This window comes from Neofelis nebulosa, chromosome 3 (assembly GCF_028018385.1).
Source record: "Neofelis nebulosa isolate mNeoNeb1 chromosome 3, mNeoNeb1.pri, whole genome shotgun sequence".
Taxonomy (NCBI): domain Eukaryota; kingdom Metazoa; phylum Chordata; class Mammalia; order Carnivora; family Felidae; genus Neofelis; species Neofelis nebulosa.
Window position 1 is genome coordinate 32579117 of NC_080784.1, and position 12833 is coordinate 32591949.

At 39.3% G+C, this 12833-nt stretch overlaps 1 long non-coding RNA gene across 2 annotated transcripts in view; it reads left to right on the forward strand.

The window, feature by feature from the left end:
• The window catches only part of LOC131506567 (uncharacterized), a 33439-nt gene extending 25464 nt beyond the window's left edge, over nucleotides 1-7975 (forward strand). The window contains exons 3-5 of one of the 2 annotated variants that reach the window (XR_009259036.1): nucleotides 1757-1833; nucleotides 3823-4044; nucleotides 7819-7975. This is a non-coding gene — a long non-coding RNA (uncharacterized LOC131506567). The remainder of the gene's footprint in view (nucleotides 1-1756; nucleotides 1834-3822; nucleotides 4045-7818) is intronic. The other variant, XR_009259037.1, reaches the window with a different exon arrangement.
• Nucleotides 7976-12833: the final 4858 nt, after the last annotated feature.

Here is a 12833-nt window from a genome sequence, read left to right on the forward strand (position 1 = left end):
CTATTATTCTCTGTATTTGCCTGCCAGTCTCTCCAATTTGGGGGGCAGCGGTTTGCTCAGTGTCGTCACTTCTCTTGTGGATATAAGAATTGTTCATTTTTCAATTTGTTCAGCTTTGGCTTTATGATACGTATGGAGTGATAGCTTCCAAAGTTCTTATGTACTGACCACAAACCATAAGCTGTGGGTTTTTTAAAATTGTTTTTTCTTTTTGTTCCTCAGGTTGGATTTCAGTTGACCTATTTTCAAGTGTGCTGATTATTTTTCTTCCACCTGCTCAAATCTGATGATTCTTTCATTTCATGTATTGTACTCTCTAGTTCCAGGACTTTTGTTTTGTTCCTTTTTATAATTTGTGCCTCTTTATGATTATTATTATTTTAATGTTTATCAATTTCTGAGAGAGGGAGAGCGTGTGTAAATGGTAGAGGTGCAGAGAAAGAGGGAGGCAGAGGATCCCAAGCAGGCTTTGCCCTGACAGCAGATAGCCTGACAAGGGGCTCGAACTCAAGAACTGCGAGATCTTGACCTGAGCCGAAGTCGGATACTGAGCCACCCAGGGGGTCCTAATTTGTGTCTTTATTGATATTCGCTATTCATTGAGATATTCTCCTTGTTCCCTTTAGCTCTTCATCTATGGTTTTCTTTAGCTCTCTGAGCATATGTAAAACAGTTTATTTAAAATCTTCATCTAATAAATTCGATGTCTGTGCTTCCATACATTTTCATTTCTTTATATGCTTCCTAACTTTTGTTGAAAACCGAACATTTTGAATATAATATGGCAACTCTGGAAGTCAGATTTCCCTCCCATTTTAGGGTTTGTTTTGTTGTTAGTTGTGGACTATAGCTGTTTAGTTTTTTACTGGCCTTTAAAAACTATTTCTGTCAAGTCCATATTCTCTGTCATGTGAAATTTCTGAAGCCTCTGTTCCTTTAGCTTGAGATCAGTTGGTGTTTTGACAGCGATTTCTTTGAATGTCTAGAACCAACGAAAAAGAAAAAAAGAAAAAGAAGAAATGGGAAGAACATTCTCAGTATGTGTTGGGGGCACTCCTTCAGTGCTTTGACGGCCCATTTACAACTCTGACCCCCTACTTCTTGCTTCTGCTGGGCCTAGAGATTAGCCAGGGGTGACAGTGTAGTGTCTTTCTAAGTCTTTTCTAAAAGTGGAGAGTCATTCTCATTCTTTTATTTAAAAAAATTTCTTTAAATGTTTATTTCTGAGATAGAGAGAGACAGTGCAAGTGGGGAGAGTTAGGGAGAGGGAGACACAGAATCCGAAGCAGGCTCCAGGCTCTGAGCTGTTAGCACAGAGCCCAACGTGGGGCTGGAACTCACGAGCTGTGAGATCATGACCTGAGCCGAAGTCGGACGCCCAACCGACTGAGCCACCCAGGCACCCCTTCATGTCTTTTCTAGGCACACGTCCTGCCTTGGGCATATGCATGACTTTTTTAGTTCCTCAGTATATGTAGTCACTTTTGAATGCCCCAATTAAAAAAAAAAAAAAACCCTCTTCCCACTTTTGGCACATCTGTTGCTTGCTGCAGCTGTAATCTTTTGTCCAGGCAGCAGCAGTTCATTTGCCTTGCAACAATTATAAGTTAATCCCCTCTATATAGCCATCTTTCTGCCCTGAATGATTTCCAAGTCAGGGGAAACAAAGGCACTTTCAGGTAACCCCCACACAGGTTAAAACAGACAAACATACTTCTTCGAAAATACTGTGTGCTTCTCTTTCTCTGAAACCAAGGACCAGGCTCTCACAGTGGGAATGCAGGCTCTGCCATCAACAAGATCACTTCCGTGCCAGGGATGCATGGGGCCAGGGTGAGTAGAAATGCCACAAAGCTTTACTGCCATGTTTTGGTTGCCTTTTTCTAATTTGGTATTCCTTTGAATGCTGAATATTTATTATTATCCAGAGTCCTGAAAATTTTGATTCTGACAGTTTTTAGTTGGTTTTCCATTGTTTCTGAAAGCTATTTTTGCTGGGTATAGAATTCAAGGTTTACAAGTTTTTTCCCCCCTTTCGTTTCAGTATTTTTAAAATGTTGCTCTGGTGTCTTCTTGTTTGCATTATTTCCAATCAGAAATCTGATATCATCCTTTCCTTTGTTTCTCTGTATAATGTTGTCTTTTTTTTTTTTTTTCACTGCCTTTAATATTTTCTCTTTATTACTGATTTTCAGCCATTTGATTACGAGGCACTTTGATTTAGCTTCCTTTATATTTCCTTTATATTTCATATGTGTGGGGCTTATTAAACATTTTGGAACTCTGTATTTATAATTTTCATCAAATTTGGAAAAATTTCAGCCATGATTTCCTTAAAAAATCTTTTTTTGGTCTCCTGCTCTCTCTCCTTTCCTTGCGGATGCTATTTTTTTTTCAATATATGAAATTTATTGTCAAATTGGTTTCCATACAACACCCAGTGCTCATCCCAAAAGGTGCCCTCCTCAATACCCATCACCCATCCTCCCCTCCCTCCCACCCCCCATCAACCCTCAGTTTGTTCTCAGTTTTTAAGAGTCTCTTATGCTTTGGCTCTCTCTCACTCTAACCTCTTTTTTTTTTTTCTTCCCCTCCCCCATGGGTTTCTGTTAAGTTTCTCAGGATCCCCTTGTGGATGCTATTTATCCATATATTAGGTTGTCCATATATGTCCAATATCCATATATTAATGTTGTCTTATAGCTCACAGGTATCTTTTCATTATTTTTTTTATCTTTCCTTTAGAATAATTTCTATTGGTATCATTTCAAGTTCACTAAACTTTTCTTTTGCAATATTTAATCTACCATTAATCTCATCTGGTGTATTTTCATTTCAGACCTTGTAGTTTCTAATCCCTAGAAATATGATTTGAATCTGTGTTATATCTTCCCTTAATTAAAAAAAATTGTTTTTAATGTTTATTTTTGAGAGAGAGAGAGTCACAGCATAAGCAGGGGAGGGGCAGAGAGAGAGGGAGACACAGAATCAGAAGCAGGCTCCAGGCTCTGAGCTGTCAGCACAGAGCCCGATGTGGGGCTCGAACCCACAAAGATCATGACCTGAGCCAAAGTTGGACACTTAACCAGCTGAGCCACCCAGGTGCCCCTCTTTTTAACATGTAAAATACAGATTCACGGGTGCCTGGCTGGTTCAGTGAAAAGAACGTGTGACTCTTGATCTCAGCGTCATGAGTTTGAGCTCCACATTGGGTGTAAAAATTACTTAAAAAATGAATAAAATACAGGTTTAAAAATTATTTTAATCCACTTTTATCTCCTGTGACTGTTCTTTGTTGACATTGGCTGGTTTTTCTCCTCATTATGGATTGTGTTTTTTCAACTTTGCATTCCTGGTCTTCTTTGACTGGATTTCAGACACTGTGATTTTTGCCATAGTTAGTGCTAGATATTTTTGCATTCCTATACATCTTCATGATCTTTTTCTGTGATGCCTGTCTTTAGTATCTATCATTTTCTGATCATTTTGCTCTTTTTCTTTCTAAACATTACACTTCTTTTCCTCTGAATATTTTATATTACATGCAGAACCCTCCACCTGCCCCAAAGATGTCCAGGTCCTAATCGCTCGAACCTGTGCCTGTGTTATATTACATGGCAAAAGGGACTTTGTGAATGTAATTAAGTCTCTAGATGCACAAACAGGGATATTATCCTGGATGAGCTGAGCTGGGTGGGCTCAATCTGATCACATGAGCACTCAAGAGTAGAGAATTATGTCTCTAAAAAGGGACGAATCAAAAAAGTAAGTTAGAGAGATTCCAAACATTTCAGGATTCAACTTGCTATTTTTGGTGCTAAGATCTAGGCATCCATATGGGGAGAGTCCTCGAGGAGCTCAGGAAGGCCTAAGTTGCACAAGCAAACAAGGACCTGGATTCTCCCAGTAATCTCAGTGTATTTCAAAGATTCTTCCGAGAACCTCCTGAGAAGACCCCAGCCAGCCAACACTATGATTTCATCCTTGTGAGATTTGGAGCAGAGAAATTAGCCAACGCCACGTGGATTTCTGACCTGCACCACTGTGAGATGATAAGTTTGTGTTGTTTTAACCCCCTAAGATTGTGGTGATGTGCTTGGAAGCAATAGAAAAAGAATTTATTCTACATCATGCCTTAATACGATTTATTTAAAAATGAAGAGATCAAAACTGATACATTAAAATAAGAAATGAATGAATTTGAAACTTTTGAACTAATCCCTCTTCCTATATATCTTTTCCTTTATATGCTAGTGGTAACATATTACAAATTTTATTGTTATTCAGAATTTCCACTAAAATATGTGGTCATCCCCTTGATTTTCTTTATGAATAAGACTTTGTATTTAAGTATCTAAATATAAAAGAATTATACAGCAAAAGTTGTGTAACTATGAAAGACGCAAGTAGAAACTGCATCACTGACTGAAGGGGTGTATAAAAAACTTCTAGACAAAGTAAGAACATGGGTAGAACCATTTGAAAATAAGTTGCCAAAGTTACACAACTGTATAATTTCATCATTCTGTGCAACAGTGGCAGACACACAAATTAATCTGGCTTATTCAATTAATCAATTAAATCTGTTATATTTTGGAGTAGTCACTAGGACAGGATATAAAATTTAAAAAAATTTTATGGATCAAGGGCTTCCCCTCCCAGCTATCACAGAGTAGCAGGGACTAGACTTATCTTCTGACAATACACAACTAATAAACTGGATCAAATATACAGAACAATAATTTTCAGACATTGCTTAAAGTCCTATTGCACAATTGTATAGGACTTCGAAACATGAGAGACGGGAAACAAGTAAGTCCTGTTATTACCTTGGCTTCCCACTTGAAGGGAGAACTACAACAGGAAAGAGAATCGAAAGCAGAGCAAAGAATACTTGATGAGGTGATGGTGATATTAACAGAGAGAGCTGAGTCCGGGGAGGTAAAATAACTGGCAGAGTTGGGCAGAGTTCTGAGAGAGAAAGGACCAACGCATGAAAAAGAAATCTGTGCATCGATCCCTTTTATTCTTTGCCTAATACTAAACCATGGAAGCATAGAGTGATACTCTATAAGCTAAGAATGTATGGGAAACTGTAAGCTGAACAATTTCCAGGAATGTAAGTTACTCAGGAATAGGATGGATTTAGGTTCTGATAAGACAGACTGAAGAGTTCTCATGGAACACTCAGTAAAGACCCTAGAAAGGCCATGCCTTAGAGTAGATCTAAATTACCTCTAGAGTAAAAATATTCCAGGCCAGCAATTTCCAATACAGTTGCTATTAGCTATATGTGGCTGTTGAGTACTTGCAATGTGTCTGGTGGGCCTAGGGAACTGAATTTGTAGTTTTACTTAATTTTAATTCATTTAAATAATTTACATTGAAACTTAAATAGTCACATGTGCCTAGGGACTATCATATGGGACAGTGAAGTTCCATGGCCAACCTCATGAACCTTCATAAAGATAAGGCTTGAGGAGACGAAATTGAACTGCAAATAACTGCTTGCCAGAATAAATCCCAACACTCTTTAAGAGAAGAAAACAAAATGTGAATGACCAAAAAGTATTCAAAACGTCCAAAAACTGATGAAAACAATTAGTAGCTATGCCAAGAAGTAGAAAAAATGTGACCCATAACTAGGAGGAAAATCAATCAATAGAAACAGATCCACAAGGGACAAAGATGATGGGATGAGTAGACACAGATGTCAAAATAATTGCTATAAATATATCCAGAGATTTTAAGGAAAACCATTAACATACTGAGGAAAAACATGAAAAACCAGTAGGACCCTTAGGGATGAAAAAATAAAATTATCTTAAATAACAAATTCATTGGATAGGTATTAAGGCCAATCATATATTGCAGAAGAAATGACATAAACTTGAAGAAAGCAATAGAACCCTTTTTTTTTTTTTAATCCAGAGAATAAGGATGGGGAAAGGAAATGAACAGTGACCTAAGGGATTTTATCAGAAAGTCTGACATGGCATAATTGGAGTCCTAGAAGGAGAGCAGAGGGAAGGACAGAGAAAACCATTAAAGAAGTTATTTCTTTGAAGAAAAATTTCCCAAAGTGACACAAACTATGGTCTCATGCTTACAAAATCCTCAACAACCCCCAGCAGGTAAAACATGAAGAAAGTCCTACCAAAGCACATCACAATCCCATGGCAACAAAACAAAAAACACAACAACAACAACAACAACAACAAAACACTGACAAAGAGAAAATCTTAAAAGGAGCAGGAAAAAAAAAAAACAAAAAAAAACGACACCTAACTTACAGGGAGACAAAGAGGAGGATATAACAGACTTCTCACTGGAAACTATGGAACACAGAAAACACTGGAATCTCTTCAAAGTGCTGAGAGTGTATAAAAGTCAACCTAGAAGCTATATCCGGTGAAAATTTCCCTCGATAAATATGTTACCAAACACCACTTAATCACTGGAAATGCCAACATCATAATAGCTACTGTTTAGTGCCATGGCCTATGCTGGCTACTTTACGTATATTTACCTCAATTGATCCTCATTATTAGCATCACTTAACCAGTGAGGAATCTAAAACTCACATCCGCGGGGTAGCTTGGGCAAGGTTATAGAGGACAAATAAAAAGGCGACGATGTATTCACTCAGCCATTCAATAAATACTCTTTGAGTGTTTGTTAACTACCAGGCATTTGAGGTCCAGGTTACTACAGTTAAGTAGTCAGACAAGGCCTCTGTTTTGTAGCTGCCTGTCTCACCAACGAGACAGAGAAAGATCAAGGGAATGGCAATCTCAGAGAGTAACCTGTGCCATGGAGAAAAGCGGAGGCCTGGGGATTGGTGACCAAGGCTCACTGAGGGGGAGCCAACTAGGAGTTAGTCTGGAGAAAGCTCGAGAAGCAGACACTGAACTAAGACATGCAGAAGGCATGTCCTTGTGTAACGCCCTTTATTCTTGTGGCAAGAGAACCTTGGCAGGCCCACGGACAGGGACAGAGGGCCCAAGGGAAGAGTTGAGAAGGATGAAAAAGGAGCAGGAGACAATGACCTCCCATTTAGGGGTCTGTAAACAACAGCAGGCTTTCCTTGGTGGAGAGAAGCAGATTTCAGTGAAGGCCAACTGAATTACCGGGTAAAGCCTGGCTTTCTCCCAACAGACTTGGTAAATGTCCCTTTCCCAGGTTTATCCTTTTTTTTTTTTTTAATGTTTATTTATTTTTTAGAGAGAGAGAGAGAGAGAGAGAGAGAGAGAGGCAGAGCTCGAGAGGGAAGGGCCAGAGAGAGAGGGAGACACAGAATCCGAATCAGGCTCCAGGCTCTGAGCTGTCAGCACAGAGACCGACACGGGGCTCGAACTCACGAACTACGAGATCATGACCCGAGCCGAAGTTGGACGCTTAACCGACTGAGCCACCCAGGCGCCCCTCCCAGGTTTATCCTAATGACATAAGCCACATGCAGGTGAGATCCTAGTGAGGGGCAAAACACGTGGTCTGGCTGGCCCCACTTTGGAGGAAGGCCTGAGCCGGAGTCTGTAAAGTATGTTCTCCTGAGGGAAAATCTGCGATTTACGTATTGAGTTAAACCGGGTCTGGATGTTAGAGAGTTTGTACGTACTACATTACATGTTATTTCCCCCAGTGCCTTTATTCAAAACGAATGAGGTAATAAATCAGGTAGAAGAGGGGGGGGTCAGACATTTATAATAGCGGCTGAAGTCCCTGTGCCCTTAATATACGCCAGACTTCGTAAGTACTTCATACAGTTGATGTTCTATGTGATTATCTCATGAGTTAGGTGCCTCTATTATTTTATAGGGAAGAAAACTGATACACGTGCAGAGTGCCGCACACAAGATGGCAGTGACAGATATGGACGTGAACCCAGACCACTTGACTGCAACACACAGACCCACAGCTCCCGGGCTCCCCTTGCATTTTCACACAAACGTGGATAAGTGACTCGTGCGTTCGACTCCTAGTCTAGTTTCTCTGCTTCCAAGGCACTGTCTAGAAAAATGGCTCTGATTGGGCCACACTCTTCTTTACCCAGATTCACAGAGATCCCACCTGGACCCAAGTTGAGTTCTCCTATAGCATTTGTGCCGGCACGTTCACTTCCTTCAGAATCTCTCATTATCAGACTTACCACTTTATTTTGGGGCTTATGCCAAGTGCAATCTATGAGGTTCAATTATTTAACGTTTCTCTTGTAGGAAAAAAGGTTTCCTTTCGAGTGCTCAAAAAAAAAAAAAAAAAAAAAAAGTGCCGGCTCTTTGTGTGGTCATCCAAGGAATGCTCTCTCAAATTTCTCCTGTCAAAAGAAAGGTAAGAGCCACAATTATATCACTCAGAAAACATTTTACCTTGATCTCTGAAATTTCATCCAGTTCTAGAACCTTGTACTTCTACTGCCCACGGAAAAAATAAGGGCCAAACTTAATATAAATTGGAAAGGAAATGGACATTTTGATCCAAAATTTTGGGAACTGCTTTGGCACCTGAACACTGATATCTAAATTAGGACCTTAAGCTTGTTTACTTTCTTTTTTTTTTTTTTTTTTTAATTTTTTTTTTTTTAATGTGTATTTATTTTTGAGACAGAGAGACACAGCATGAGCAGGGAAGGGGCAGAGAGAGAGGGAGACACAGAACGTGAAGCAGGCTCCAAGCTCTGAGCTGTCAGCACAGAGCCCGACGCGGGGCTCGAACCCACAAACTGTGAGATCATGACCTGAGCCGAAGTCGGATGCTTAACCGACCGAGCCACCCAGGCGCCCCAAGCTTGTTTACTTTTTGACAAAGATTTGTCTACAACTTTTCTGGCAGTTTAAAGTAGTGGCCCCAGTTTAATTGTGTGGCCCCAGGCAAATTACTTTATGAAAATTGGATGAGTTAATTTATGTAACATCTTTAGCACGGGGCGCCTGGGTGGCTCAGTCGGTTAAGCATCTGACTTCAGCTCAGGTCATGATCTCATGGCTCGTGAATTCAAGCCCTGCATTGGGTGAGCTCAAGCCCCGCTTCAGGCTCTGTGGGGACAGTGTGGAGCCTATCAAAGAGGCAGTGTGTATATTACACAAACAAAACAAAACAAAACAAAAAACACAGGGGACCGGGAGTAAGAAAAACTGGGTCTGAGCCCAAGCTGACCAGTGGTGAGATTTTGTGCAAGTCACATCCTCTGAGCCTGATTTCAAGGGCCAAATGGGGAGAGTAATACTCTTTCGCCATTTCAGAAACGTAGTTGGGATCAAGTGAGAATTTTTAAGAGGACTAAAGAAGCCACGATATACCCTGCAAAGTATTTTATTATTATATTGAGTGTTGACTTAGTATCACACGCAATTGCAAGTAATTTTGCCCTAATTCTAACGCAGGTGAGGTGCAAACTCAAAGAATTACAGAAGGAAGGGAAGTAACTAGACGTTAGCGGAATGAATGAGAGAGTGCGCGTTGGATGCCATTCTCGTCTGATGACCACATAAACTTATCCGCAAGACAGGTCAGCACTTGGCCACCAGTTGAGGGAGTGAAGAAAGGGTAAGAGGAGGAAAACACTTTATAAGAATATTTTTGTAGTCTGGCAGGGTCCCTAGTGTGGCATCCCATCACGTCCTAACTACCTGTTCTTTGCTGCTTACGATCACAATTCTATAATCTCATCAGTAGATCTTTTCAGGCATTACTAAGTGAACTGCTGGGCAAAGAGTTTGATCTAGATTAGGGCCAAGAAGCAAAACGTCACCAGCCAAAGTTCAAATTACGGTGCTCCATTCTGCCGACTGCTGGGCGATTCAGAGAACAAAGTAGGAATACATTTCAACTCCCCCACAAGGGACATATATTACAGTTGTCTTTGTAGAGTGACTCACAGCCGTGTGACTCTTGACAGAACAACTTTATATCTGGCCATTTTTCAAATGAGGAGGTTGGCTTAATGAGGTCTGAGGTCCCTTTAAGCAATAAAGTACTTCTTAATTGATGTGTAAATCAAGATTACGCTCATAGGGCATATTATTTGGTAATTTGGAGCCAATTCTTTACCTATAATAATTTTAACTACTATAACTTCAATGGAGTTCAGAATTAAGATAAGAAGGACCTTTTGGAGAAGGAGTGACCACCATAGAAATATCACCCTATCTCTTGCCGCCCCACCCCCACTCCACTGGAATTAGCAACAGTACTCTTGAGTAAAAGAAGCAAAACCAAGGTAAAACACTGAGAGAGATGAGACCATCTCGTTTAATTTTACGAAGCTGGCCCAGTCCTGACAAAATCAGCCACACGCAAGAACAAAAGATCCATGTCCTCTGGTATACAGAAGTGAAATTCCAAAAATACTATTCATCGCTTTAGTAGGGTCAAAGGGAATAAAAATAAACTCAATAGACAGCCACAGTATTTGATATTATTACATTAAAAAAATTAATAAAAATAGGACCAGGGAGATTTTCTTAGCATGGTAAAGAGTATCTCCATCAACAGCCCACATTATACTTAATAACAAACACCAAAGGTATCGCCATGCAGTCCCGAAGCAAACAAACAACTTCGTATCTTTTATTTACGATTATTTTGGAAGTTTCTGCAATTAAAGCAGAAGAGAAAGAGATTTGAAAATAAAAGGTGTCGATATTGGAAAATAAATGAAATTATATGGAGACAATAGAATTACACAAAACACCAGAGTCAAGTGACATACAAAGTAGAATTACTTAATGCTCTAGTTAATGGCTACATGTAAAATATAGTGAAATCAGTAGCTCTCATATGTCATCATTAGTAGAAATGAAAATGCAATGAAGAAGTAAAATGACTCATAATAAAAAGCATTTTTAAGTGTAAAAGTGAACATAAAAGAACTTTTTCTCATTTTCTAACCCTAACTGAAGGGAAGGACTTTCTAACCATAAATGAAATAAACTCTTTGGTTTGACGACCAAAAAAGGGAGGAGAAGAGGAGGGGAAAGGGAGGGTGGGAGAAGGGAGGACAGGGACGGGGGAAGGAGGAATAAAAGAAAAAATAAGAAAAACCACAGTGCGTGGTATTTTGTTATAGCAGCCTGAGCAGAAATAAGATAAACAGAATGTTATGAAAAACTATGCTCATAAATCCGGTAACTTAGATGAAATGGACAATCTCCTTGAAAGCCAAAATGCTAAAACTGAAGAAATAATTTGTATAATTCTATTTAAAAACTTGAATTCAGATAAAAATCTTCCAATAAGAGGCCCAAATGGCATCAGTGGTCAATACTACCCAACACTTAGGGAAGAAACTATATATGAATTCTACCCACATTCTTCCATAATACGGGGGAGGAGGGAAACTTATTTTATGAGAGCAACATTACACTGACCAAAATGACATTAAAAGGTAAGCAAACTAGATCAATATCCCTTATGAACACTGAGGCAAAAATAACAAAATACTAGCAAAAGAATCTAACAATATTCTGGAAATGCAAGGCCGGTCCTTCAACAAAAGACATCATTTCAGTAGATGCAAAAAAATATCTGACAAAATCCAAAATCCATTCATGATTAACAGGTCTCAGAAAATCAGGAATAACATGGAATTTCCTCAGCCTGAAAAAGGCCATTTGCAAAACCCCTACAACTAACCTACTTAATGGTAAATAACACACTTAATGGTAATGGTAAATGAATGCTTGCCCCCTAACATTGGTGACAAGGCAAGGATGTGTCTGAACTGACCTCACCACTCCTTTGACCATCAACTGGAAGGTCTAACCAGGGCAGCAGGACAAAGAAGAGAAAGAAAAGGCATCTGAAAGGAAAATTAGAAAGACTGTGGAGAAAGAAAACATTTGTCATAAATAATCTGCAGACAACACGGCTCAATAGAAAACCTCTAAAAATCTCCGTAAGTGAATTTGGTAAGATGTCGGGATACAGGGTCTATATATAAAAATCCATTCTATTTCTAGAGGTGAACAATGAACAATTAGAAATTGAAAATTTTATAAGTACCAATTTCCCAGCATACATACAAAAAACCCCATGAACTGGTAACAATACTATTGTGCAACATCTGTACGCTAAAAACTAAAAACAGTGATAAAAGAACTCTGCAACCTACAGAAAATGGGACAATATGCTGTGTTCACTCAGATTGGAGGACAAATCCTAAAACGTCCACTCTCCCTGAACTGGTCTGTGCGTGCAGTGGCGTTATCATCCAAATCCGAGAGGGTGTTTTTGTCCGCAACAGGCTGGCTCTAAAACGTGTAACGGAAAGGCAAAGGAATTCAAATTGCAACACGTTTTTGAAACAGAACAAAGTTGATTTTCTGACTTACGGAAAGCGACACGAATCAAGGCAAGGCAGTGTGGATGAAAGCAGATACACTAATGGAACAGTTTAGAAACAGGCTAACACTGTGGCTGATTGTCAGCAAAAGTGTAAAGAAAAAACTTGATCTATCTGTGGTGTATAGGTTTTATACGTACCACATGTAAAAAGTAACTCAAAGGCATCACAGACCTAAATGTAAAAACTTAAAACCATTAGCGTTCTAAAGAAAAAAAAAAAATCTTTATCACCTTAAGTTGGGCGGGTTTCTTGGATGACACCACAAGCATAATCCATTAAAGTTGCTAAAGTGGGCTTTGTGAAAATTAAGAACTGCTGATGTTCAAAAAGCTCTGTTAAGAGAATGAAGAAAAGACTGGCTCAGAGTGGGAGAAAATATTTAGAGTACATACGTGTCTTGTGTTACAGAAATGAGTTACCTGGCTAGAAATAGGGAAACACAAATTGGTGTACCATTTCGGACTTTTTCAAATTAATAAAACTGAAACAC